Source organism: Palaemon carinicauda, chromosome 43 (genome assembly GCF_036898095.1).
Source record: "Palaemon carinicauda isolate YSFRI2023 chromosome 43, ASM3689809v2, whole genome shotgun sequence".
In the NCBI taxonomy this organism is placed as follows: Eukaryota; Metazoa; Arthropoda; class Malacostraca; order Decapoda; family Palaemonidae; genus Palaemon; species Palaemon carinicauda.
In genome coordinates this window covers 20,312,377-20,338,663 of record NC_090767.1, presented here as the reverse complement: position 1 = coordinate 20,338,663, position 26,287 = coordinate 20,312,377, and the positions used below count along the sequence as shown (strand labels likewise).

General features: G+C 47.8%; 1 protein-coding gene and 1 long non-coding RNA gene across 19 annotated transcripts in view; one reads left to right on the top strand and one right to left on the bottom strand.

Moving 5' to 3' along the window:
* LOC137633427 (uncharacterized) overlaps positions 1–26,287 on the top strand; it is a 257,530-nt gene that overhangs the window by 53,941 nt on the left and 177,302 nt on the right. The window lies entirely within an intron of this gene.
* LOC137633452 (uncharacterized) lies at positions 1,836–25,815 on the bottom strand. Its single transcript, XR_011042226.1, has 3 exons — positions 25,652–25,815; positions 8,882–9,014; positions 1,836–2,012 (listed from the first exon to the last, which is right to left on the bottom strand). It is a non-coding gene; the product is annotated as an uncharacterized lncRNA (long non-coding RNA).

The following is a 26,287-nucleotide window of genomic DNA, read 5'->3' as shown; positions in this document are numbered from 1 at the left end:
TGGAAAGAATAGGCTGTGACAAAAGAGAGGGATCCAATGTAGTACTGCCAGCCCAGTCAAAGGACCCAATAACTCTCTAGCGGTGGTATCTCATAAAGGAAAACATATCAATTTTGTCTTGATCGATTTTAGAATTTGGTAAATACTTGGTCCTCACGTGTGTCAATTTGCAAATCCTATCTCTACAGGAAGGAAAAAAGCTGCCAAAGTAGACTGAGACTCAATTTCAAACTTGCAGAAAATTTCTTAATGAACAGGCTGACATGAGTCTGTCTTAGTAGAGTAGATATAAATTTAGACATCTAGTTTACTTACTTCCTTATTTACTTTCCTAGCAGGGCTATTTTCACAGTTGGAGCCCCTGGGCTTATAGCATCTCGTTTTTCCAACTAGGGTTGTAGCAAAGCTAGTAAAAATAACAATATTTGACAGTGAATACCACATCCTTATTTGATCTAAACCTGCCACTCCTGGTCAAGCCTTTTTTCTATAGTTTCCTTGGTCCTTAGACTTGATCCTTGTTAATTCCAAATGTATCCAACATCATCGTCTCCTCCTACACCTACTGACGCAAAGGGCCTCGGTTAGATTTCACCAGTTGTTTCTATCTTGAGCTTTTAAATCACTACTTCTCTATTCATCACCTCCTTCACACTTCATACTCCTAAGCCATGTAGGCCTGGGTCTTCTAACTCTTCGAGTGCCTTATGGAGACCAGTTACAAGTTTGGTGAACTAATCTTGAGAATCAAATTTAAGAAATTATGGCAATTGGGGAAGGGACACATAGATAATGGCTCTTCTGTCCCTCTCTCAATACAGGTTTCATCAAACCACAGGGATGTCAACTGATATCTCAATGTAAGAATGTCCATGACTTGTGGGAGAGTCATTCCCTCAAATGCTAATTCTCTGTTCCTCTTTAATTGAAAATCTGGTCCTCAAGGGGCTGTCATGGTGTTACGAAATACCTCTGAAACCTTTCTTGTATTCCTTCCCCAGTCAATTGTTCAAAGTTGATGTCTCTTCTACAAAAATCTGTACAAACTGGAATTCCTTTTCTTGTAATATATATAATTATTATTTAGATATTCATTGGGAGTTAACCAGTTCAGCCATCTCTATTATGTCATTTTCAAAAACTGAATTTCCACATCTTAGAGACCGTCGTCTGCGCTCGTATTCTATCGAGGTGTTGAGATAATACACCCAAACCATTACCGGATGTCTTCTGTTACATATAGCCCTGTGTATTAACTTTCCTTTCAGATATAGATGTCTTACACATTAATTTTAAGACATAAATTGAAGACATAAATCACAAAATTCATAACCTTCTTCATCAACTGTATAAGAATCTATATAGTCTGAAGTTGATCTGTTTACCTTCACATTTGTGTTTTTTAATCATGATTTACAAATGCAAAAGACACAAGGAGGACTAGATTAATACAGCAGGTTTACACAAAAACATATCGCATATTTTCGGCTTACCCAGAAAATAACTTCTTTTGTATTTCCCATTTATCTAGAATGAGAAAAAGCAAATTGATTAGAACAGCCGAACCTGAAGTGAACGTCGAACTGACCCACATGCGAGTGGGTCTTCCCTGCCACCAGTTATAAAGGAATATAATTTGTATTTATGTTTAAACATCGAAGAAGATGGACAGAAAAATGAAGGGTAGGAATTGGGAATGAAGATAAAGCAGACAGTTAAAAAGTGACAGAAAGAGAATCTGTCAAAACCATATAGCAATGCTTACAGTGTACCCTACAAAGTACACAGATGACACTAAGCAGCTACGAAGAGCAAGGATCATCACTCACCTTCTCCTTAACATTTTCAAAGCGAGAAAGTAGGCGAGAACATGGAGAAAGAGATCAAGAAGGCGTCGTCTTGGGGTGACTGAGTGGTCTCTCTGTCTTTATCCTCCTGGACGGCTGTATCTTAAGTCCGAGCGTATATGGTTCCACCGAAATCATAACGGTGACGGCGCAGTTGTCAAACACCTGTGGGAGACGAAGGTCGATTAGTTCGAGAAATGTTATTTTCATTAGTAAAATAAATTTTTGAATATACTTACCCGATGATCATGTAGCTGTCAACTCTGTTGCCCGACAGAAATCTACGGTCGGGATACGCCAGCGATCGCTATACAGGTGGGGGTGTACACAACAGCGCCATCTGTGAGCAGGTACTCAAGTACTTCTTGTCAACAAGAACTCAATTTTCTCCTCGGTCCACTGGTTCTCTATGGGGAGGAAGGGCGGGTCCTTAAATTCATGATCATCGGGTAAGTATATTCAAAAATTTATTTTACTAATGAAAATAACATTTTTCAATATTAATCTTACCCGATGATCATGTAGCTGATTCACACCCAGGGTGGTGGGTGGAGACCAGCATACATGTTAACAAAGAAGCTAAGTATCCCGTATTTCATTTTATTAGTTATTCAAAAATAACATAAAATAAATAAGTACCTGGTAAGGAAGACGACTTGAACAATTACTCTGCCTTTATTAAGTACGTCTTCCTTACTGAGCGTAGCGGTCCTCTTAGGATGCTGAACGACTCTTAGGTGCTGAAGTATAAAGGGCTGCAACCCATACTAAAGGACCTCATCACAACCTCTAACCTCGGCGCTTCTCAAGAAAGAATTGACCACCCGCCAAATCAACAAGGATGCGGAAGGCTTCTTAGCCGACCGTACAACCCATAAAAAGTATTCAAGAGAAAGGTTAAAAAGGTTATGGGATTATGGGAATGTAGTGGCTGAGCCCTCACCTACTACTGCACTCGCTGCTACGAATGGTCCCAGGGTGTAGCAGTTCTCGTAAAGAGACTGGACATCTTTGAGATAGAATGATGCGAACACTGACTTGCTTCTCCAATAGGTTGCATCCATAACACTCTGCAGAGAACGGTTCTGTTTGAAGGCCACTGAAGTAGCCACAGCTCTCACTTCATGTGTCCTTACCTTCAGCAAAGCAAGGTCTTCTTCCTTCAGATGAGAATGTGCTTCCCTAATCAGAAGCCTGATGTAGTAAGAAACTGAGTTCTTAGACATTGGAAGAGAAGGCTTCTTGATAGCACACCATAAGGCTTCTGATTGTCCTCGTAAAGGTTTTGACCTTTTTAGATAGTACCTAAGAGCTCTAACTGGGCAAAGTACTCTCTCCAGTTCGTTCCCCACCAAGTTGGACAGGCTTGGGATCTCGAACGACTTAGGCCAAGGACGTGAAGGAAGCTCGTTTTTAGCAAAAAACCGAGCTGCAAGGAACATGTAGCCGTTTCAGATGTGAAAACTATGTTCCTGCTGAAGGCGTGGATCTCACTTACTCTTTTAGCTGTTGCCAAGCACACGAGGAAAAGAGTTTTTAATGTGAGGTCCTTAAAAGAGGCTGATTGGAGAGGTTCAAATCTTGATGACATAAGGAACCTTAGGACCACGTCTAGATTCCAGCCTGGAGTGGACAACCGACGTTCCTTTGAGGTCTCAAAAGACCTAAGGAGGTCCTGTAGATCTTTGTTGGTGGAAAGATCCAAGCCTCTGTGGCGGAAAACCGCTGCCAACATACTTCTGTAACCCTTGATCGTAGGAGCTGAAAGGGATCTTACGTTCCTTAGATGTAACAGGAAGTCAGCAATCTGGGTTACAGTGGTACTGGTTGAGGAAACTGCATTGGCCTTGCACCAGCTTCGGAAGACTTCCCATTTAGACTGATAGACTCTGAGAGTGGATGTCCTCCTTGCTCTGGCAATCGCTCTGGCTGCCTCCTTCGAAAAGCCTCTAGCTCTTGAGAGTCTTTTGATAGTCTGAAGGCAGTCAGACGAAGAGCGTGGAGGTTTGGGTGTACCTTCTTTACGTGAGGTTGACGTAGAAGGTCCACTCTTAGGGGAAGAGTCCTGGGAATGTCGACCAGCCATTGCAGTACCTCTGTGAACCATTCTCTCGCGGGCCAGAGGGGAGCAACCAACGTCAGCCGTGTCCCTTTGTGAGAGGCGAACTTCTGAAGTACCCTGTTGACAATCTTGAACGGCGGGAATGCATACAGGTCGAGATGGGACCAATCCAGCAGAAAAGCATCCACGTGAACTGCTGCTGGGTCTGGAATCGGAGAACAATACAACGGGAGCCTCTAGGTCATCGAGGTAGCGAACAGATCTATGGTTGGCTGACCCCACAGGGCCCAAAGTCTGCTGCAAACATTCTTGTGAAGGGTCCACTCTGTGGGGATGACCTGACCCTTCCGGCTGAGGCGATCTGCCATGACATTCATATCGCCCTGAATGAACCTCGTTACCAGCGTGAGCTTTCGATCTTTTGACCAGATGAGGAGGTCCCTTGCGATCTAGAACAACTTCCTCGAATGAGTCCCTCCCTGCTAGGAGATGTAAGCCAAGGCTGTGGTGTTGTCGGAGTCCACCTCCACCACCTTGTTTAGCTGGAGGGACTTGAAGTTTATCAAGGCCAGATGAACCGCCAACAACTCCTTGCAATTGATGTGAAGTGTCCTTTGCTCCTGATTCCATGTTCCCGAGCATTCCTGTCCGTCCAATGTCGCACCCCAGCCCGTGTCTGATGCGTCCGAGAAGAGACGGCGGTCGGGGTTCTGAACAGCCAAAGGTAGACCTTCCTTGAGAAGAAAGCTGTTCTTCCACCACGTTAGAGTAGACCTCATCTCTTCGGAAACAGGAACTGAGACCGTCTCTAGCGTCATGTCCTTTATCCAGTGAGCAGCTAGATGATACTGAAGGGGGCGGAGGTGGAGTCTCCCTAACTCGATGAACAGGGCCAGCGATGAAAGTGTCCCTGTTAGACTCATCCACTGCCTGACTGAACATCGGTTCCTTCTCAGCATGCTCTGGATGCATTCTAGGGCTTGGTTGATCCTTGGGGCCGACGGAAAAGCCCGAAAAACTCGACTCTGAATCTCCATACCCAGGTAGACAATGGTCTGGGATGGGACGAGCTGGGACTTCTCTAAATTGACCAGGAGGCCCAGTTCCTTGGTCAGATCCATAGTCCATCTGAGATTCTCCAGACAGCGACGACTTGTGGGAGCTCTTAAAAGCCAGTCGTCTGACGGAGCCGGACACAAGATCATGGTACTGCTGCACAGTCTGTGAACTGTCAACCATGGGGAAGCGAGGAAGTACAGCGACAACCCGAAACTGTCTAGACTGTCTGGGTAGTACAGACAACTCCTTATCGGGTTGCTGAGGTTGCCGCACTGCGTCACAACAAGTCACCTCTGCTGGTTGTTGAACGTCTTCCCAGTGACACACTGACTCCGTAAAAAAAAATTCTCTATCAAGGACTAAGCTTGGACTGCATGTCTTGCAACAAAGCTCAAGGTCTATGGGAGCAGGTGTGGCAACAGACGGGGTTAGCGACTGAAGCGGAACCATTTACCCTCCCTGGAAGCATGTTATGCTTAAATAAAAGTCCATAGGAGGCTAAGCAGCTTAAGGCTCCTCTCCAAATGACAGAGTCCTCAAGGGAATATCAGAAGGAGGGAGAACAGCACTTTCTCATCTACAGGAACCATATCCGAGAAAAGCTAAGTTCTCTCAGTGAGGGTTTCACTGGTGCAAAAGCAGCAGACCAGAAGGCAACGTTATGAAACTGCTTGACAGTCTGTGAACTGTCAAAAACTGAACTGTCAACCACAACAGGAGCGTGAGGACATACAGCACTGGTGTATAAGTAGCAGACCAGAAGGCAACGTCATGTAACTGCATGACAGTTTGTGAGTTGGCAACAACCAAAGATGTGTGGGGAAGCCTCAACTCCTGCCTGACTAGTTTGCTGCTGGCGAGTGGCGGTAACCACAGTGTGTTGCGGAGGCTGACACACCGTGTCAAAACACGGCAGCTTGTGGTAGCTCCCGCACGGCAACGGAGTGCTCTGTGTGTGGGAGTCATCATACATCTGGCAGGGTTGACTGTGCATGGGTGGAGGAGCTCTCACAACAAGAGTGTGAGAGCATGAAGCCATGCCGGGCGCACAACCGTGGGAGGTGTAGGCCCACGGGTGCATCGTCAACCTTCTCCGCAGTCGGAGTGTGGGAGCTGGCAACAACAAAAGCAGAGTGCTGGTGCGTGGGAGGGGCTGCGGTGGGTTGAGGAGCATGCGGTATGGTATGCAGAGCATGCTGTAAGGTATGCAGAGCATGCTGTAAGGTATGCAGAGCATGCTGTAAGGAATGCAGAGCATGCTGTAAGGTATGCAGAGCATGCTGTAAGGTATGCAGAGCATGCTGTAAGGTATGCAGAGCATGCTGTAAGGTATGCAGAGCATGCGGTATGGTATGCAGAGCATGAGGTAAGGCATGCGGCTCATGCTGCATGGTATGCGGCTCATGCTGCATGGTATGCGGAGCATGCTGTAAGGTCTGCAGAGCATGCTGCATGGGCTGAGGAGAATGCCGCATAGTGCTGGAACCCGGCAACTCCTGATGCGGCAGCTCACGCATGTTAGCAGATGGTGCAGCAAGAACATGCGTCTGGCAGTGAGGACTGCGCATCGGTGGAGGTGCTCTCACAGGTGTGGTGTGGGAGCAGGCAGCCGCAGTATCTGCTGAGCGCACAACCTCGGCGGGTTGTAGGTAAACAGGCTGCATTGTCAACCTTCCAGCATGATACTCCTGCATGAAGGAGCAAGCTGAGACTGTATAGTCTGCAGCATGGACCACTAGGGTCTATGAAAGACAACAACAAACGGAGCTACTGTCCGTTGTGACTGAGGGTCTAAAACAGCTGGTGCGGCAACAGACGGAGTTACTGCCTGTTGCGGTACCACCTAGCCTCTCTTAGGAGGTGTGCAGTTGTCGTACTGCAGCGAGTCCGAACTGACCCAGTGGCTACACCTAGGCCGTTGGACTTGCGCGGAAGGGACCGACTTGCACTTAAAAGCTGCAAGATTTGGTCCATGGTTTCTGCGAGAAACCTCTTCCGCAGACGAGGAATAAATGGGCTCTCTCGTCTTTGTGTGGGTAGGGTGATCACGTCGGCAACGTGTGTAGATACACCCGAAACCACAGAGGGAAACGTCTGTTCGTCGATCAAGGCCTGAGGAACCCATAAGTCCTTTGACATTACTTCTCCCCTGGGCTTGGGAGCTTGTAAGAGGTATCGGACTAGGTGAACCACTGGCACGAACAGACGAACCCTCGAACGCAACACTGTAACACTTTGCGCATATCACTTTATCACTTTTGATTTTCTGTTTGCACTTATTTCACTGAACTCGAAACTTTAAGTGGTTTGTACCTGAAACACGCAATCCTATCCTTCATTAAAAGGTAGTAATTGCGAAAACAGTATTACAATGTAACAGAAAAACATAATGAAAGATAAAGAATTCAGTGGCTGGAAAAGAGACTAAACACTAGATCAAATAAACTACGTTTAAAATCTCTCACCGCATAAAGCCTGGGAACAAGAATAAAACTCTAGAAACGTTTTACCTTCTTCCCCTCTATCGACTAGGGAGAAGAGCAAAAAAAAAAAAAAACGAGAACAACGTTACCCGCTTGAACGAAACGTTTATCCTCCTCTCTCTCCCTCCGTCTCTATCTCTCTCTCTCTCTCTCTTGACTTAGAACCTGAGAGATGAGCCCAATTATATATATCGTTAAAACATATTATTTGTTAAAGGAAAAAAACTGAAAGGTTTCCCAAATAAAAAGTTCCTTTATTAGAATTAAAACCATTTAAGCTAAGAAAGAATGAACGAAACGCTAGAATCGGTTTACTCTTACTGCAACGTGAAACCGTGAATACTCTCTCTCTATCGTAACGATAGAGCGCAAGTTGAACGTTCTGAACGTCAACAACTGCGGAGACTAAACAAAACGTTAGTTCAACTTTGAAAACAGTACGAGACTTATCAAAGAAATTCTTTCAAAAACATAAAATTAAAATAGCATAAATTCTTAACAGGAAAAACGATATGACGAGCTCAATGTTAATTAACTTCGGTTCCAAGTAAGGACCGCCTACTATTAGGAAAGGTCGCATATTTTTTTTTTTTTTTTTTTTTTTTAAAGAAAAGTTAATCGAAGAGGCCTATAAATGGCGGAGAGATATAAAAAAAAAGTGAAAGAGAGTCTATACTCTCTTCGACACCAACACTTCCGTCTAAGGGAAGGGTCGGCCATTTAAAAGTGAAAGAGAGTCCATACTCTCTTCGTCACCATAATTAATTCAAATTAATTCCAAAACCTTGCTAAGCTAAAGATAAAGCTTCCTGAATAGCGAAGGCTAAACTCTAGAGCAAATACATCACCAAATCGTGAACAATAACTCCAGAATCAACAGCGTATCCAAGTAGGTCTAGCCGGAGGCACGACAGAGGAAAAATTGAGTTCTTGTTGACAAGAAGTACTTGAGTACCTGCTCACAGATGGCGCTGTTGTGTACACCCCCACCTGTATAGCGATCGCTGGCGTATCCCGACCGTAGATTTCTGTCGGGCAACAGAGTTGACAGCTACATGATCATCGGGTAAGATTAATATTGAAAAACAAGCGATTAAAAAGATTCTTATTCTGTAACTTCTTTTTAAACTCACAAATTTTATTTTTACAATAATTCACTTGAATAAATCTAAATAGTTTTATTTGTCTTAGATTATAATAATAATAATAATTATGGCTACAAATATAAAAAACATATCTTGTAAAATTTATTCCTCATTCATAAGAGTTGGGTGTTGGGGCCAGGAAAGCCCTTCAGTGCCAAGGTCCCACTGGGAGAAAAAATTGTAAGTAGAGTGATAGTTAAGGTGGAAGAAAGGCAGCAAGAATGGGGGTGAGGTGTAGAGAGAGAGAGAGAGAGAGAGAGAGAGAGAGAGAGAGATATGCCTCACCATTGCAACATTCAAAAAGGAACATGTCTGCAGTGTAGATGAGGAAACAGGTCTTGTTCCCGCCACCATCACTGACCACGACGCATTTAAGTCTACATTGACCTTTCGTCTTGCGACACCTAATGGTGACCACCTGTAAGAGAAGAGGGAAAGTGAACGAGTGTTGCCATATCAGGATCTGGAAGAGTCTAAGGTTAATCTTAAAGTTATGACCTGAAATACAATGAGTACGTTTTGCTAAACGAAAATCCTGGAATATCTGTTTTGCTTCAATACCTTTCCTGTTGTACACTGAAATTGAGCTAAAATGTTTTATACACACTTTTAAATATAAAATATGACAAATTCGTAGATAATTTGTATTTTTCCTAACTATACAAACCTTAGCTATTTACATGGGGTAATTACTTCGGTGTAGCTGAATGACGAGTCATAAAAGTTTTAACGAGGGTTTACTACCCCGCCGCTAGTTAGCGGGGGGTAGGGAGGGGTAGCTAGCTAAACCACCCCCCCCCTCACACACACCGGTGAATGCTTCACTTTGCTTAGAGGTAGGAATTATCTCGGAGGACAGGGCTGGCGGGCACATATGTGTAAATAGCTAAGGTTTGTATAGTTAGGAAAAATACAAATTATCTACGAATTTGTCATTTGTTCCGTAACTGAAATACAAACCACGCTATTTACATGGGGTGACTCAACCCTTAGGAAGGGCGGTAAGTCTCCTGCCATACTGGCTTTGGCTTGCCCGGGGACCCCAAATTCGAGTGTGTAAGTACTCAAGAAATAAAGGGTCCCTGCTCCTCACTGGCATGCTGTGAAACTGCTGCGGCCTACATAAGCTGTGTGTGAAGGTGAGAAGTGACTCGTCCTAGGAAGTTGACCTGGAGTTCTTCAGATGGAAATCTAGGCTAGGACTCTCCCAATACCACCTCGTCAGGGTATGGGCACATGACAGTATTACACTTAATACTAGGAACACAAGGGAGCATGGCTTACCTGCAGAGGTTTGAGGTCAGCTATGCAGAGAACCCAGGATGCTGCTTTCTCCAAGGGAGGAGAGGATGAAGAAAAGAATAAGGGCTAGACAGATCTTTTCATTCACGCAGACTTAAACCGGATAACAATGCCCTCAACCTTCTGCTACTTGTCCATTAAGGAGCCTGAGGTTAGACCAGCTGTTGTGCAGCCACCACAGGGCCGATAGAGAACGTATCGAGCCTCCTGTGTATCACGTCTTGCAGGTAGTGGGCCGTGAAGGTGGTCTGATGCTTCCACACTCCAGCTTGAAGGACCTGCGTCACTGAATAATTCTTCTTGAAGGCCAGGGACGTAGCTATGCCCCTGACATTATGCGCTCTGGGGCGACGTGATGGAGGAGCGTCAGGATTCAAGGCCAGATGTATCACCTTGCGAATCCAGGCCGAGATGGTATTCCTGGTGACCCTCCTCTTCGTCTTCCCGGTGCTCACGAACAAGGCTCGCACCTGGGGACGAACTGCAGCTGTTCTTTTAAGATACAACCTCAGACTCCTCACTGGGCACAGTAGGAGATGGTCTGGGTCATCTGTTACAGAACGGAGACTCGAAACCTGGAAAGAGTCGAACCTAGGGTCCAGCACTCCCGGATTCTGAGTCTTGGCAACAAACTCAGGGACGAAGCTGAACGTTACCTCCCCCCATCCCCTTGAATGGGCGATGCTGTACGAGAGACCATGTAGCTCACTGACTCGCTTGGCCGAGGCCAAAGCTAGCAGGAAAACCGTCTTCCAGGTAAGGTGGCGATCAGAAGCCTGGCGTAATGGTTCGTAGGGAGGTCTCTTAAGAGACCTGAGAACTCGAACCACGTTCCATGGAGGAGGTCTCACTTCCGACTGAGGGCAGGTAAGTTCATAACTCCGTATGAGAAGGGAAAGTTCTAGCGAGGAAGAAATGTCCATTCCTTTAAGCCTGAAGGCAAGACTTAAGGCTGAGCGATAGCCTTTCACTGCCGAGACTGGAAGGCGCATTTCCTCCCGCAGATACACGAGGAACTCCGCTATTGCTGGAATAGTGGCATTGAGTGGAGAGATACCCCTTCCACGACACCAACCACAGAAGACTCTCCACTTCGCCTGGTAGACTCCTGCGGATGACTTGCGCAGGTGTCCAGACACCCTGTTCGCCACTTGTTGCGAAAATCCTCTCTCTGTGAGGAGATGCTGGATAGTCTCCAGGCGTGAAGTCGTAGCGAACCTACGGCTTTGTGGTAGATGTTGGCGAGTGGTTGTTTGAGTAGCTCGTGACGTGGAGGGAGTTCTCTCGGAAACTCCGTGAGGAGTTGCAGAAGGTCCGGGAACCATTCTGCGTGATGCCATAGCGGAGCTATCAGGGTCATTGAAAGATTGACTGATATTCTGATCTTGTTGAGCACCCTCCTCATCAGACAGAACGGGGGAAAGGCGTACACATCGACGTTGTCCCACCGTTGTTGGAAGGCATCCTGCCAGAGCGCCTTGGGGTCCGGGAGTGGGGAGCAGTACATCGGGAGCTTGAAATTCAGCGCTGTAGCAAACAGATCCACCGTTGGGGAACCCCACAAAGTCAGGACTTTGTTGACTACTTGAGGATCCAAAGACTACTCGGTACTCACTATCTGCGTCGCTCTGCTCCGACTGTCGGCGAGCACATTCCTTTTGCCTGGAATGAAGCGAGCCGCTAGCGAGATCGAGTGGACTTCGAACCATCTCAGGATCTCTACTGCAAGATGGGATAGCTGTTCCGAAAAGGTACCTCCCTGCTTGTTGATATAAGCCACGACTGTGGTGTTGTCGCTCATCACCACCACGGAGTGGCCCGCCAGGACTTGGTGGAACTTCTGAAGTTCCAGGAATACGGCCTTCATTTCTAGCAGGTTTATGTGAAGGTACTTTTCTGATTCTGACCACAGGCCTGAGGTCCTGTGGTTCAGAACGTGGGCCCCCACCCTTTCTTTGATGCGTCCGAAAACAACATCAAATCCGGGGGAAGAACGAGAAGATCCACTCCCTTTCGTAGGTTCTCGTCCGCCACCCACCACCGGAGGTCCGTCCGTTCCGCAGGACCCATAGGGATCAGAGTGTCCGGGGAATCGTGACCTTGATTCCACCGGGACTTGAGTCGCCACTGGAGGGATCTCATTCTGAGGTGACCGTTGGGAACGAGATGGACCAGGGAGGAGAGGTGGCCGAGGAGACGTAGCCACGATTGGGGTGGGAGTTCTTCTCGATTGAGGAAAGGTCTCGCGACCTTCCTCAGCCTTGCTATCCTGTCGTCTGATGGGAAGGCTTTGTGGAGATTGGTGTCTATGACCATGCCTAGATATACCAGTTTCTGAGAGGGCTGCAGAGAGGACTTCTTGAGATTTACCATGATCCCGGCAAACTTCGAGGAGCTTGTCTCGGTGGCGAAGAAGGGTTGCCTCCGAGTCTGCTAGGATCAGCCAGTCATCCAGTAATGAAGGAGACGGATGCCGATCCTGTGAGCCCACGAAGAGATGAGGGTGAACACTCTGGTGAACACCTGAGGGGCTGTGGAGAGACCGAAACACAGCACCTTGAACTGGTAGATCTTGTTGTCTAGGCAAAATCTTAGGTACTTCCTTGGAGACGGATGGACTGGGATCAGGAAGTACGCGTCCTTTAGATCCAGTGTACACATGAAGTCTTGTGGTCTCACTGCGAGTCTGGCCGTGTCTGCCGTCTTCATACTGAACGGAGTCTGCTTGACAAACCCGTCCAGGGTTGAGAGGTCGATGACTGGTCTCTAGCCTCCAGACACCTTTCTCACAAGAAAGAGTCGACTGTAGAAGCCTGGGGACCTGTCTACAACCTCCTGGAGAGCGTCCTTCTTTAACATGGTCTGGACTTCTGCCCAAAGGGCTTGCCCTCTTGCCGACCCCATGGCAAGAGAGCTCAAAGACACTGGATTCGCTGTCAGGGGAGGTAGAGAGGCTGTGAACGGGACACGATAACCCAGAGTGATCATGGAAATCGTCCAAGCATCTGCCCCGAGTTGCTGCCACCTTGTCGCGCAACTTTGTAGGCATCCCCCCACTGGTGGACATGCAGGGGGACTGCCAACCCTTGCGTTTACGGCCTCGGCTGTTACCTCTAGGGTTCTTGCCTCCCCTGGAGGACTTCTTGCTCCTTCTGCTCTTGGCAGGAAAGGGCTTAGACACCTTCGGCTTCGCTGCAGTGGTCTTCATGTCCTTAGCTGGACGGGGCTGTTGAGCCGCTGGAGGTTTGTAGGGCCTCGATGTCAGGGCCCTATGGATGAGGGAATCCTGGGTGGACTTCCTCCACCTCTCAGCGGTAAGCTCCACATCCTTAGGCTCAAACAAGCTCTTACCGAACACGGAAGAGTGTCTGAGCCTGCTAATCTCCGAACAGGGAACCTTCTGGTGGAACCTCTCAGCCACAGCGTCCCGATGTTTGAGAATCATATTGGCCCACAAGCTAGAGACTTGGTGGGCCAGAAACTCAATGGTCCGTGTGCCCGAGAGTAAGAAAGTCTCCAGTGCCTTCCTGGTGCTTTCTTTGGAGAGGTCCTCAGACCACACCAGGATGCCCAGAGACCCCAGCCAGATGTCCAGCCACGAAGTTGCCTGCATGGCACTCTTAGCGACCTTCTCCTGGCTTAGGATCTCAGTGGCTGAGTAGGACACGTGCCGGTTGGAGTCTCTCAAGAGGGACTCCCCCGGTGAGTTCTTCCACAGAGTGATGCATCGGAAGACCAAAACAAGGCTCCTCAAGGATCTCAAAGTACCTCCTCTGATGGACTCGAGGAGGAGGGAGGAGCTTGTTAGCGGCGCTGGATCTGCTGGAGGAGGCAAGCTCAGAGAGCTGGCCTTCGACCTTGTCCCTGGCACTCTTCATCCCCTGAGACCAGGGCAAGGCTGCACTGGCCCTAGAGGGTTTCTGGGTGCCGTAGACGCGGTCCAGGACCGTGTCCTTAACTTCACGAGGAGGAATCTCAGGGTCTGGGATTCCGTTGAGGTTCCTCATGGGGGTCAGGACTTGCCAGAATGTGTGTTCTGACTCTTGGTGCTCTCCTCCTGAAGGACTGGCAGCGAAGTCTCCCGTCCCCAGTGGCTCTTCCTGGGGGGAGACGTGGACATCCTCGGAAGGTCGAGATGGCTCCTGCCTGATCCTTGCTGACAATTTAGGGATCGTCTTAGAATCCTTCGGTTCCCTCCTGGGCGGGATACAGGACTCGAGTAACGATGGGTGCAGGTTCTTTTCCACCCCTGGACGAGAAGACTTCTCAGGGAGAGGCGGAGCTTCCCCCATTGGTGCGATGGGGGAATGGTCCGGCTCGTCCGACTCCCCTGAGGATGGGTAATCCTCATTCGCAGGGGAGGGAGAGAAAGTCTGCGGGGGGAAGGAGCCTTGCGCAAGGATCTACGAAGAGATAAAATAGGCCTTGGAGGTGTTTCCACGGGAGAGACTCCTCTCTTCCTCTTCAGGGGGGAGGAAGCTGCCACTGGATTGCGACCCATGTCAGAGAGGGCGGGCTTCATCGACTGCACAAAAGCTCTGACTAGGGTACCGAACCAGGGCTGCTGGCTGACAGTCGTGCTGTCAGACACTCCTCTGGAGGGAAGGGGATCGTTCGATCCCTTGGAGGAGTCGACAAATACGGGTTCGCCTGTGAAGTTGAAGAGAAAGAGTCCTTAGACCTGTCCGGGAACCGCCCCTCCTCTGGCGAGCGCGCTGGTCTGCGCTTTCGGGGAGGGGAACGAGACGAAGACCTGTCTGCCTGGCGACGCTCGCGCTGGAGGTCGCGTGATGGGCCCTGTTCAGGGTCGCGCCCGAAAGGATCGCGTGACACAGGAATCTCAAGTTCGCGCGGGTGCGCGCGTGCATCGGCGTGGGCGAGAGAGGGTGGTGGAGCGGGCGCAAGGGCGCAGTGGCACGCAGGCGAGGTCACAGGAGCGTGGGAGCGATGGAGCGCTGGCGATGGTGCGGGCGCGTAGGAGCTGGCGAGGGCGTGTGGCGCGCAGGAGCCGGAACGGGAGGCGGCCGGATGCGAGGACGGGCAGCATCCTGATGTGGCCCTGTAAGGCGCGAAAGGACAGGGGCGCCCGAGCGCGTATCCGGGAGAACCGGGCGAGGGTGTGTGAGCGCCAGTTCAGGATAGCGCGAGGAAGGGATGGCGCGTAGGTTGGCGCTGGTCCGATAGGACAGGCATACTCGCCTGTGGGCGCGCAGGCGATCGTGGGCGCGCATCAGTATGTGGACGCACTGGTGTGCGCTGCTGCGGTGGGCGAGCAGGACGCGCGGTTTGATGAGGGCGCACAGGTGTGCGCTGGAGGGTTGCATGAGGCGCCTTGATGATTGGAACCGGGCGCGCAACCGGAGCATCGCGCACGGCTGGAACGCGTGCAGGATCGCGCGGTCTGGAAGGAGAGCCCTGGGGTGCCTGTAAGCGCCCGTGCGCTAGCTTAGGCGCCTCCTGGGCGGCGCGCTGTGATGTAGAAGTGCGCTGGCGAGCGCGTGAGCGCTGGAACTGGAACTGCGCGTGGGCGCGCTTCGCGCGTAACTCCAGACGGGCGCTGCGATTCCAGAGGAACCTGTGAGCGCCTGTGCGCTAGCGTAGGAACCTCTTGAACTGCGCGCGACGAGGCAGGAACCGGGGAACACTGGGGCGTGGGTGGGCGCGTGTGCGCAGGTGAGCGCTGTCGCGCTGTCACAGGAACTGCTGGAGGGCGCTGGGGCGTAGAAGGATGTGGGAGCGCAGGGGAACCATGGCACGTAGCAGGAACAGGGGCGCGCACGTGCGTAGGTGAGCACTGTGGCGCTAAGACAGGAACAGCGGCAGCAGCAGGAGGGCGCGCAGGAAGAACCTGGCGCTTGAGGGCAAGAGGCGCAGTTTTGCGCTCAAGGCCCTTCAGCCCCGAGGGGCCCGGTATCTGCGCAATGGCAGGATCAGGTGGCGCGCAACGCACATCTGCAACATCATAGGGTGACGGCAAGTCAGCAGGTCTGGAGGAAGACTGGTCACTGTCCCGAAGGACGACCATCATCCGAAGGGGATCGCGAACAATCCCCGGAGAGGTCTAGGGTGGTAGCTGGCAGGGTTGGCGAATGGCGAGTCGTCTCCTCCGCAGAGGACTGTGGCGACGACGAGCCGAAGAGGCGCCTCCTAACTCCCTTGTGAGGGGAAGGAAGGCCTCTACGGCGTAGGGGAGGACGAGCCTTCCACCTTATACGCCCACGAGGGGCCGTGGGATCAGCAGGCTGACCATCAAGGGGCCTCCGCAGAGGAGTCTCTGTAAGTGAACTCCCCCGAGGGGGAGAATCACCGGCAGGAGAGACCGTGGGACTTAGATCTTCCCTCGAAAGGTGTTCGGAGGGGGAATCTAAACCGTCAGCTACCTCAGCAACAGGAACGGGGGTTTGACTTGACCCACGAGATGTCTCCGTCACAACAATGTCAACCACAGACAGAGGATCTATCCCTGCTGTAGTTGGCGATTGTTTGATCATGTCAAAAAGGGAAGGACTTCCTTGGAGGGCGAACCCTGCAGCCCCAAGGAAGCCCAAAGCTGTAATAAATCACTATTAGACATATTCAAATCCATCTCCGGGGGAGAAGGGGCAGCCGCCTTGCTACGGGAGGCGACTAACTCTCCCGCACCCCGGGATCGGTCAACATCAATACGGTATACGCTACCACTCGCCGGCCTCTCGGAAGAGACTGCTCGAGGGGGAGCTTCGGAGGAGGAAAGGGCTACGGAAGAAGAATTCCTGGAATTTTCTCTCTTCAAAGAAGCCTCTGAAGGAGAAAGATCCCTTTTGGACTTTTCCTTCCGGCGCTGGGCAAACCTCTCCCACTGGGAGGTAGACCACTCCCTACATTCTATACACACGTTACCACTATCACACCGCTGGCCCCTATAGTGAGGACATAAGGTGTGGGGATCGGTGTCGACCGCCGACATAAAGGTCCCACAAGGGCGGCCGGGAAGTCCAGGGCAAGTACGCATAGTAGTAGAGGCCAACTTCAAACACACTGAAAAAAAAAGCAAAAACAGATGAAAGCGTGGGGGAGAGAGCAGAAAGGTCTGTTTTCTGCCCGAGCCAAAAGTAAAGTGAAGCATTCACCGGTGTGTGTGGGGGGGGGGGGGGGTAGTTAGCTACCCCTCCCTAACCCCCCGCTAACTAGCGGCGGGGTAGTAAACCCTCGTTAAAACTTTTATGGCTCGTCATTCAGCTACGCCGAAGTAATTACCCCATGTAAATAGCGTGGTTTGTATTTCAGTTACGGAATAAATGATTAATTAATATACTTATTTTTTGTACTGTATTTAAGAATTCTATTATATCTTTAGTATGCAACATTCTAATATTCAATTGCTTCTAAGTAAAATTCTAATTTATATACAGTACTATTTAATATGTGTTTAGGAATAACTATAGAAAATATCCAATAAAAATGATATTTTGATTATAAAATAAATTTTTGAATATACTTACCCGGTGAATATATAAAAGCTGACGTCTCCGACGGCTCGACAGATTCCAAAAACTCGCGAGCGATCGCCGTGAAGGTTGCGGGTGTGACCACCAGCGCCGACTATCGGCCAGATACCACATATACTTGTAAACATCTCCAGTTCTTCTCAGTCCCCTAGGTCTCTATCGGGGAGGAAGGGAGGGCCTTTAATTTATATATTCACCGGGTAAGTATATTCAAAAATTTATTTTATAATCAAAATATAATTTTTAAATATTAAACTTAGCCCGTGAATATATAATAGCTGATTCACACCCATGGTGGTGGGTAGAGACCAGTATTAAAACAATAAAGGCGTATATGCTCAAGAGTTTTTGACAATTATTCAAAAAACAGACTTAAGTATAGGTACCTGGTAAGGAAGCAGACTCTGATTATTACTCTGCCTCATTAGTCCGCTATCCTCACGAAGCCCAGCGATCCTCTTAGGATTCTGAAAGACTCCCAGGATCTGCTATAACCAGGGTGAACACCCCTATAACAGGACCTCATCAATACCCTTAATCTGGGCGCTCTCAAGAAACAATATTTTGACCACCCGCCAAATCAAAAAGATTGCGAAAGACTTCTTAGTCTCCCGTACAACCCAAATTAAGATTAAAAATTTCAAGAGTAGATTAAAAGGATATTGGGATTAAGGGAATGTAGTGGTAGAGCCTTCACCCACTACTGCACTCGCTGCTACGAATGGTCCCAGTGTGTAGCAGTCCTCATAAAGAGTCTGGACATCTTTCAAGTAATATAAAGCGAAAACCGACTTGCCTCTCCAAAAGGTCGGGTCCATAATACTTTTAATGGGTCTATTTTGCTTAAACGCTACAGAAGTTGCTATCGCTCTAACTTCATGAGCCTTGACTTTAAGTAAATTATGATCCCTCTCACTTAATTGAGAGTGTGCCTCCCGAATCAAAAGTCTAATAAAATAAGACCACGCATTCTTAGACATAGGCAAAGAGGGCTTTTTAAAGGAGCACCATAAAGCCTCTGAACAACCTCGTCGCGGTTTAGTTCTGGATAAACAAAATTTAAGAGCTCTAACGGGGCACAGCACTCTTTCAACTTCATTCCCCACAATCTCAGAAAGACTGGGGATTTCAAATGATTTAGGCCAAGGACGAGACGGAAGTTCATTCTTGGCCAAAAAAACCAAGTTGAAGAGCGCATACTGCTTTATTAGCGGAGAAACCGATGTTCTTGCTAAAAGCATGCATCTCACTAACCCTTTTAGCCGAAGCCAAGCTCGCCAAAAAAAAGTCTTGAGGGTAAGATCCTTCAGGGAGGCTGAATTTAATGGTTCAAACCTGTCTGACATAAGGAACTGTAGGACCACGTCCAAGTTCCAAGCAGGAGTCAAAATATGATGCTCCTTGGAAGTCTCGAAAGACTTAAGCAGGTCTTGGAGATCTTTGTTATTAGAAAGATCCAAACCCTTATGCCTGAAAACAGAAGCTAACATGCTTCTGTAGCCTTTAATGGTGGATGCAGAGAGGGAGCGACCGTTTCTCAGATAAGGCAGAAAATTCGCAATCTGCGCTACAGAGGCACTTGGAAGAGGAAATAGAGGAGGACTTGCACCAGTCTCTAAATACCTCCCATTTCGACTGATAGGTCCTGATGGTAGAGGATCTTCTAGCCCTCGCGATCGCTCTAGCTGCCTCCTTCGAAAACCATCGAGCTCAAGAGAGTCTTTCGATAGTCTGAAGGCAGTTAGACGAAGCGTGGGGAGGCTTTGATAAAATCTCTTTACGTGAGGCTGTCGCAAGAGATCCATCCGTAACGGCAGACTTCTTGGAACGTCTACCAGCCATAGAAGTACCTCTGTGAACCACTCTCTCGCGGGCCAGAGTGGAGCAACCAATGTTAACCTGGTCCCTTCGTGAGAGGTGAACTTCTGCAGCACCTTGTTTAGGATCTTGAAAGGTGGAAAGGCATAAACGTCCAGGTGAGACCAGTCCAGCAGGAAAGCGTCTATGTGGGCTGCCTCTGGATCTGGAACTGGAAAGCAGTAAGTCGAGAGCCTCTTTGTCAGTGAAGTCGCAAAAAGATCTATGGTGGGTTGACCCCATGTCATCCATAGCTTCTCGCACACAGTTTTATGCAACGTCCACTCCATGGAGATGACTTGTCCTCTTCTGCTGAGGCAGTCCGCCAAGACATTCATTTTCCTTGCACAAATCTCGCCAAAGGAGAGATGTTACTTGCCTTAAATGGAGTTCCTTCTGATCCGTGGATCAAAGACCCGAGCATTCCAGACTGTCCAGTGGAGCTCCCTAACCCAAATCCGATGCATCTGAAAACAACACATGGTTTGGGTTCTTGATCGCAAAAGAGAGAGACCTTCTCGAAGTCTGATGTTGCTGTCCCACCAAGTCAGACATGTCTAGACTGAGTTGGAGATTGGGAAAGAGATACTCTCTAAGCCCTTCTCCTTGTTCCAATGGTTTAGGTGAAATTGGAGAGGGCAAAGGTTGAGTCTCCCCAGAGAGATAAACTACTCCAGCGATGAAAGAGTTCCCACGAGGCTCGTTCAAACTCTTACAGAGCAACTGTTTTTCTCTTGCAAGTGAAGGACTTTTAACAGAGCTTGTTCCATTCTTGTGGGAGACGAAAAGGCCCGAAAAACCAGACACTGTATCTCCATTCCCTAATAAAGAATAGTCTGGGATGGGGTACTGTAAGTTACGACTTCTCTACGTTCACTATGAGACCTAGCTCCTTGGTTAGGTCTAATGTCCATTAGAGGCTCTCCAGACAGCGATATAATGACGACGCCCTGATTAGCCAGTCGTCAAAATAAAGGGAGGCTCTGAATCCTCAAAAAATGTAGAAAGCTTGCTACATTTTGCAAGGGCCTTGTAAAAACAAGAGGAGCAGGAATGAGGCCGAAGTACAGTGCTCGACATTGGTACATTACTTTCCCGTCCACAAACCTCAGATGTTGTTGAAAGTTTGGATGAATCCGGATGTGGAAGTATGCATCCTGAAGGTCGAGAGAGACCATCCAGTCGCCTTCCCTTACTGCTGCCAAGACAGATTTGGTAGTTTTCATCGTGAAGTTTGTCTTGACAATGAACACATTGAGCGCACTTACATCTTAAGTACTCCTGCAGTGAACGTGGCTGCCAGATCATTGGAGCCATCCCTGATAGCCTTGTTCCTGCAGTGAACGTGGCTGTCAGATCATTGGAGCTATCCCTGATAGCCTTGTTCATGCATGACATAATTGTACAGCAATACATTGACAGCTGGAGAGACCTTCTTACTTAAGGCTCCCAGGGACCAATCCAACAAATAAAAACTTCAAACGCTCGAAAAAAAAAACTCCTAACAGGAGATGGTCTAGCTCTGAAGCCGACCATAAAATCTAGGAGCGTCTCATGGCCAGGCGACGGGGAGAGTCTACGAGGCTTGAGAAGTCTCCCTGGGCAGAGGCAGGAACTCCCAAGCCGAGAACTTCTCCCGTGTCATACCAGACGCTCGCTCTAGAAGCCAGTTTAAAAGGAGGGAAAGCAAAGGCTGTCTTCCCCAAACTCCTCCTGGTGATCAACCAGTCGCCTTGCAAACGTAAAGCTCTCTTAGAGGAGCGAGAGAGCACTAGCTTAGTAAACGAAGGCTTCGAAGTAGCTAGGCCTAGCGTAAACTCTGACGGAGGCGAACGAGGAGCAGCAGTTACAAAATGGTCCGGAAAAAGATCCTTAAAAATCAGCATGATTTTTTTAAAGTCCATAGAGGGCTGAGCATCTTTAGGCTCCTCTCTGTCTGACAAAGTCCCCAAAGGAATATCAGTAGGAGGGGGATCAGCAACTTCCTCATCTGAAAGAGTCTCGTCCGACAATTGCCGAGTCTCATGAAAAGGAGAGACCTGCCGCGGCGGCAACGCTTGACAGGCAATGTCAACAAGCAAAGGAGCAGCAGTAGCAGTAGAGGAAGCGACGTCACGCCGCTGCTGAAAGGACTGAAATCCTTGTGACTGACCAACAACAACAACTGAAGTTGATTGACGCTCGACGTCACGTCGAAACTGCCTTGACTGCATAGACTGAGCAGTCAAAACAACCTCCGACTGCGGTGATTGACGCTCAACGTCCCGTCGAGGCAACGTAGCCGGTCGGCGAACGTCAGGTCGGGGCTGCGGCGGCAGCGGCTGAACGTCAACACGAGACTGCGGCAGCGGCTGAAAGTCAACACAAGACTGCAGCGAGGGAGGATCCATGTCACGTGACTGACGTGAAAAACTACTGACATCATGTTTCAAAGTACAAGAAACGTCAGCACCAACGTCAAACGGACGAGTAAATACTCGTTTGGGCGGCTGACGGCCAGAGTCTCGTTCAGCGTAACGGCGACTCGAAAGCGAAGGATCATCGTGAGCCTGTTCAACGTCATACTCCTCCATAAGGGAGGCAAGCTTAGTCTGCATGTCCTGCAGGACAACCCATTAAGGATCAACGGGAGTCGGAACGGGCCGAGACGACGGTAACGTCTGTGTTGGCAAAACATTGCCTTTACCGCGACCCTCGGACCCCGTGTTACGCTTGCGTTTAATAGGCGAACAGTCTTCCGACGACTGCAAAGGGTCAGAACTGTCCCAATGGCTACAGCCAGGATGCTGGACCTGTCCTGAAGGGACTGACTTTCGCTTCAAGGGTCTAGAAACCTTGCGCCAAGGTTTCTTTTGCGAAAAGTCTTCGGATGACGAGGAGAACACAGTCTCACCCGTCTTATGGTAAGGGCGATCTTGACGAGAAACGTCCGATACCAAAGAAGGAACGTCTGTACGTTGTTTAAAGCCTCTCGTCCCCTTAAGTCCTACGACATTACTTCTCCCTGGTGCAGGGGAGCCTGAAAGAGGTCTCGGACTAGGGGAGCGACAAGCACGAACAAACGAACCCTCCGCAACACAGAACATGTTTTTTGCACTTACTTCACTGATATCGTATTTTTCAATAATTTCACATTAGGCATGAATAAAACTGATTTCTACCTGAAGCACGCAATTCTCCCTTACATCAAAAGGTTAGAATTGCGAAATGAGTCGCATAATGTAAGCACATTAGTACAAAATGAAACACACATGCAAAAATCAATAAACATGTACATATATATCGAATAAAACGGAAATATATAAAGTTAAAAAGGGTCAGTGACTGGGGAGGAGACTAAACACTAGTTCACTAAGGACTACGTTTTCAATCTCTCACCGTACAGTGCCTTGGGACGAGAATAAAAACTAAAACGTTTTATCCTCTCTCCCCGTACAGAGACTTGGGACGAGAGTAAAAAACTGAATCGAGAACAACGTTACTCGCTCCCAAACTCCTTGTACAGACTTGGGACGAGAATAAAGATCGGATCGTTCTCTCTTTCTCTCTCTCTCTCTCTCTCTCTGTTCACACACAAGAGAAAGGCCCACTCATTTTTCGTCAATAAACAGGTTATTTGACCAAAGGAAAAAACTGAAAGGACTAAGAAATTGAAAATTAACAAGTTCCTTTAAATTAGTATCTAAAACACTTCAGTTTGAAAGAAGAATGAACAAAACGTCAAAATCGATTTACTCTTTCTGCAAAGTGAAACCGTGATTCTCTCTTTCTCTATCGTAACGATAGAGCGCAAACTGCGTAGCATAAATAAACCAAACGTTAGTTCATCTTTGAAAAAACAGCACGAAGACTATTCAAAGAATATATTTCTTAAAATATTTTCTAAAAAATATTCATTTCATAACTCTTACAGAGCAATTGATTTAAACTTAACAAAATAAAAGTTGAATGGGCTCAACGTTGTTTAACTTCGTTTTCCAAGTTAGGACCGCCTACAAGGAATAGGTAAAGGCCGCATATAAACAAAACATAAAATTTATCTTGATGTTTAGTATAAATGGAAAGCTAATCGAAGAGGCCTAATAAAGGCGGGTGAGATATAAAATATATAGAGGAAAATCTATAAATATCAACAATAATTTATAACGGGATAAAATAATTACTAAAAGCCTTAAACACACTTCCGTACACTGAGGGAAGGGTCGGCCATCTTTTCTCTATGGAAAAACCAGAGATAAAAAAAAAAAAGCAAGGGCAAAACACTTTTCCTCTCCTTTCAAAAGCATTTCTTTTGAAGATAGTATTGAATAATCCAACACGGCGAAAGCAATAAAACCAAAACCAAGTACTTCACCAATTCGGTAGAAAACTCGAGGTCATAAAGCAAGTGGAACCAACTTGTCAACAAGACCGACAGAGAAGAACTGGAGATGTTCACAAGTATATGCGGTATCTGGCCGATAGTCGGCGCTGGTGGTCACACCCGCAACCTTCACGGCGATCGCTCGCGAGTTTTTGGAATCTGTCGAGCCGTCTGAGACGTCAGCTTTTATATATTCACCGGCTAAGTTTAATATTTAAAATTTAACAAATCAAACAAGGTTTTTGCCAGTTTGCAACTGACATACAAGACCTCTTGGAGATGAAAGCATCGAAAGGAAAGCAAAAGAACTTGCTTTAACAAAGCAGACAGTTAGAACACGTATAGAGGAAATCTCTCTCCTGATGTATCTCGGCAACTGAAAGACCTCGTCCATTTTTCAGTTTCTCGTCTTAAGCTTTGGACGAATCAGCTCAAGTATGTGTTGTAGTCCAGTTATGCATTTTCTTAAGAATTGATGATAATCATATTGTCTTTGATGGGAATGTGGATCTATTCTCGTAAGAACACAGAGCACAGCCCGGCACTCGTAAGCATATGAGGTAATGCTCTTTGCTCATAAGAACGTACATCACAGCCCCGTATTCGTAAGCACGAGACGTAATGCTCTATGCTCGTAAGAACACAGAACACAGCCCCGTATTCGTAAGCACGAGACGCAATGCTCTATGCTTGCAAGAACACAGAACACAGCCCGGTACTCGTAAGCACGTGAGGCAATGCTATGCTTTCAATCACGAAAAATGACGATCTAGGAAGCACAGGAAGACAAGGGGGAAGGATTCGTGACTACCATCTCTCTACTTGGTGCACCCCAGTACCAGAAGAGACAACCAGGAGACTGGTCCTGCTCTCGATGAGACGTACCATACGAAGATTACCTCTCCCTTCATAGCAGGAGGATGTGTAACCTTACCCTCAAACACTTGATGTGTTGGGTTCAGAAGGACCGCTCACCTAGAACCAGTGCAAGAGCGGAAACAGACCCAGAATGTACCAGTTAGCGGCAATGACCATCCATTGCTCCTTCCCGAAGAAGAGCGATCGTTAAATTCCATGGAACTGTACCGAAAGGTCTTCCTAGGAGACATTCCTCTTCCCGAAAAGAAAGGAGAAGGAGGAGGAGAGAGAGAGAGAGAGGTTGGTAGAGGAAGAAGAGAGAGAGAGGTTGGTAGAGGAAGAAGAGAGAGAGAGGTTGGTAGAGGAAGAAGAGAGAGAGAGAGAACTCTAGTTCTCCTTGCCAATGGTTCATGTGCCCTCTTGCAGGAGTAAATTACAACAGCTTCCTTCCCAAAACACAAAACATCTACACTGGAGTTTTGTCGCAAGGGAGCACAGGGACTGCTTTACACAGGGGTCACACCCAGTGACACCCTGGCGGTGTCAAGAACACCAGCCAGACGATAACTTCAAAACAGGCAGGCAGGAACGATTGAACATTCAGGCAAAAATGAGTAAGTCCCTCACGAAGGAGCACTCCCACAGAGCAAGAGTTGAGTTACGGTTCAAGAACTTCAAAGTCTTCCTGATAGGAAGAACGTGAATGAACTCCTCAGAAGGGGAACTGTAAGTCACGCCCTTAGCAAAGGTACACAACAGATTGAGAACCAAAGGTTTGTATCTTCAAAGGAATTAAAGTCTCTTCGCCAAATGCTTACCTTTGGGTGTGTTTCCACTCTCACAGAGAGAGGGGTAATGCATAGCAAGAAGAGAAAACCCAATACTTATCACAAAAGAAAGTAAGGAAAGGTCCAGCAGTAGGAAGATGAGAGCAGAGACAGTACATACGTACATACTGGTTGCTGTCGAAGAAATGAGTGACGTGATACTTGTTAATGACTCAGAGGCCATTTCAGCCTAGCTGAAGACGTCCTCTTAATTAAATGATGAAGAGTTTATATCAGCATAGGAACAGAGACGCTGTTACTAACTATGGCTATTCCTAGCAGAAACTCCATACCATCTATACTTCATGAATTCTTAATATAAAAAATCTACCCTTCATATAACATTTACTTTTGAATTTACCTTTCATTGGATTAGATATGGATCGAAAACCACATTGCTCCCACAGAGGAAAATCCTTGCGGCCAAGATGATCGGATAATCAACCATCGCATCCAACCCACTCATCCTCAAAACGAATGGACAGTGACGATATGGTACCACTGTACAGATCAGGGTCATGACCCTTGTCTTCTGAAAGAGAAACGTATGTATGAGTTGACATTACCAAATTGAAAAAAAACCAAAGCGTGTCTAAACAATGCATAGTCTCTTTAATCACAAAATATAAATCCAATACTCTTGTCACAAAACATCTTTGGTCAGGAGGAAGAAAAGAAAAAAAGGCCAAATTTGCCCACAGATTTTAAGGATTAACTCTATGAAGATCACAAATTTTTAAAGTAATTCACAAACGTAAAGATCTTCCATCCCCAGAATGATTCCTGATAAACGAGATGCCACTCGACTCTCCCAGTCTCTTTTCCGAGGCTGAGGCAAGAAGGAACACAGTCTTGAGGGTCAGTTCTTGATCTGACTCCCTACTCATGGGTTCATATGGCAACCACCTAGAAGAGCTGAGAGCTCTCTTGACGTCCCACTGTGATGATCAGAGTTCTCATGGAGGGCAAGACTGCTTGAAGATCCTCATGAGCTGAA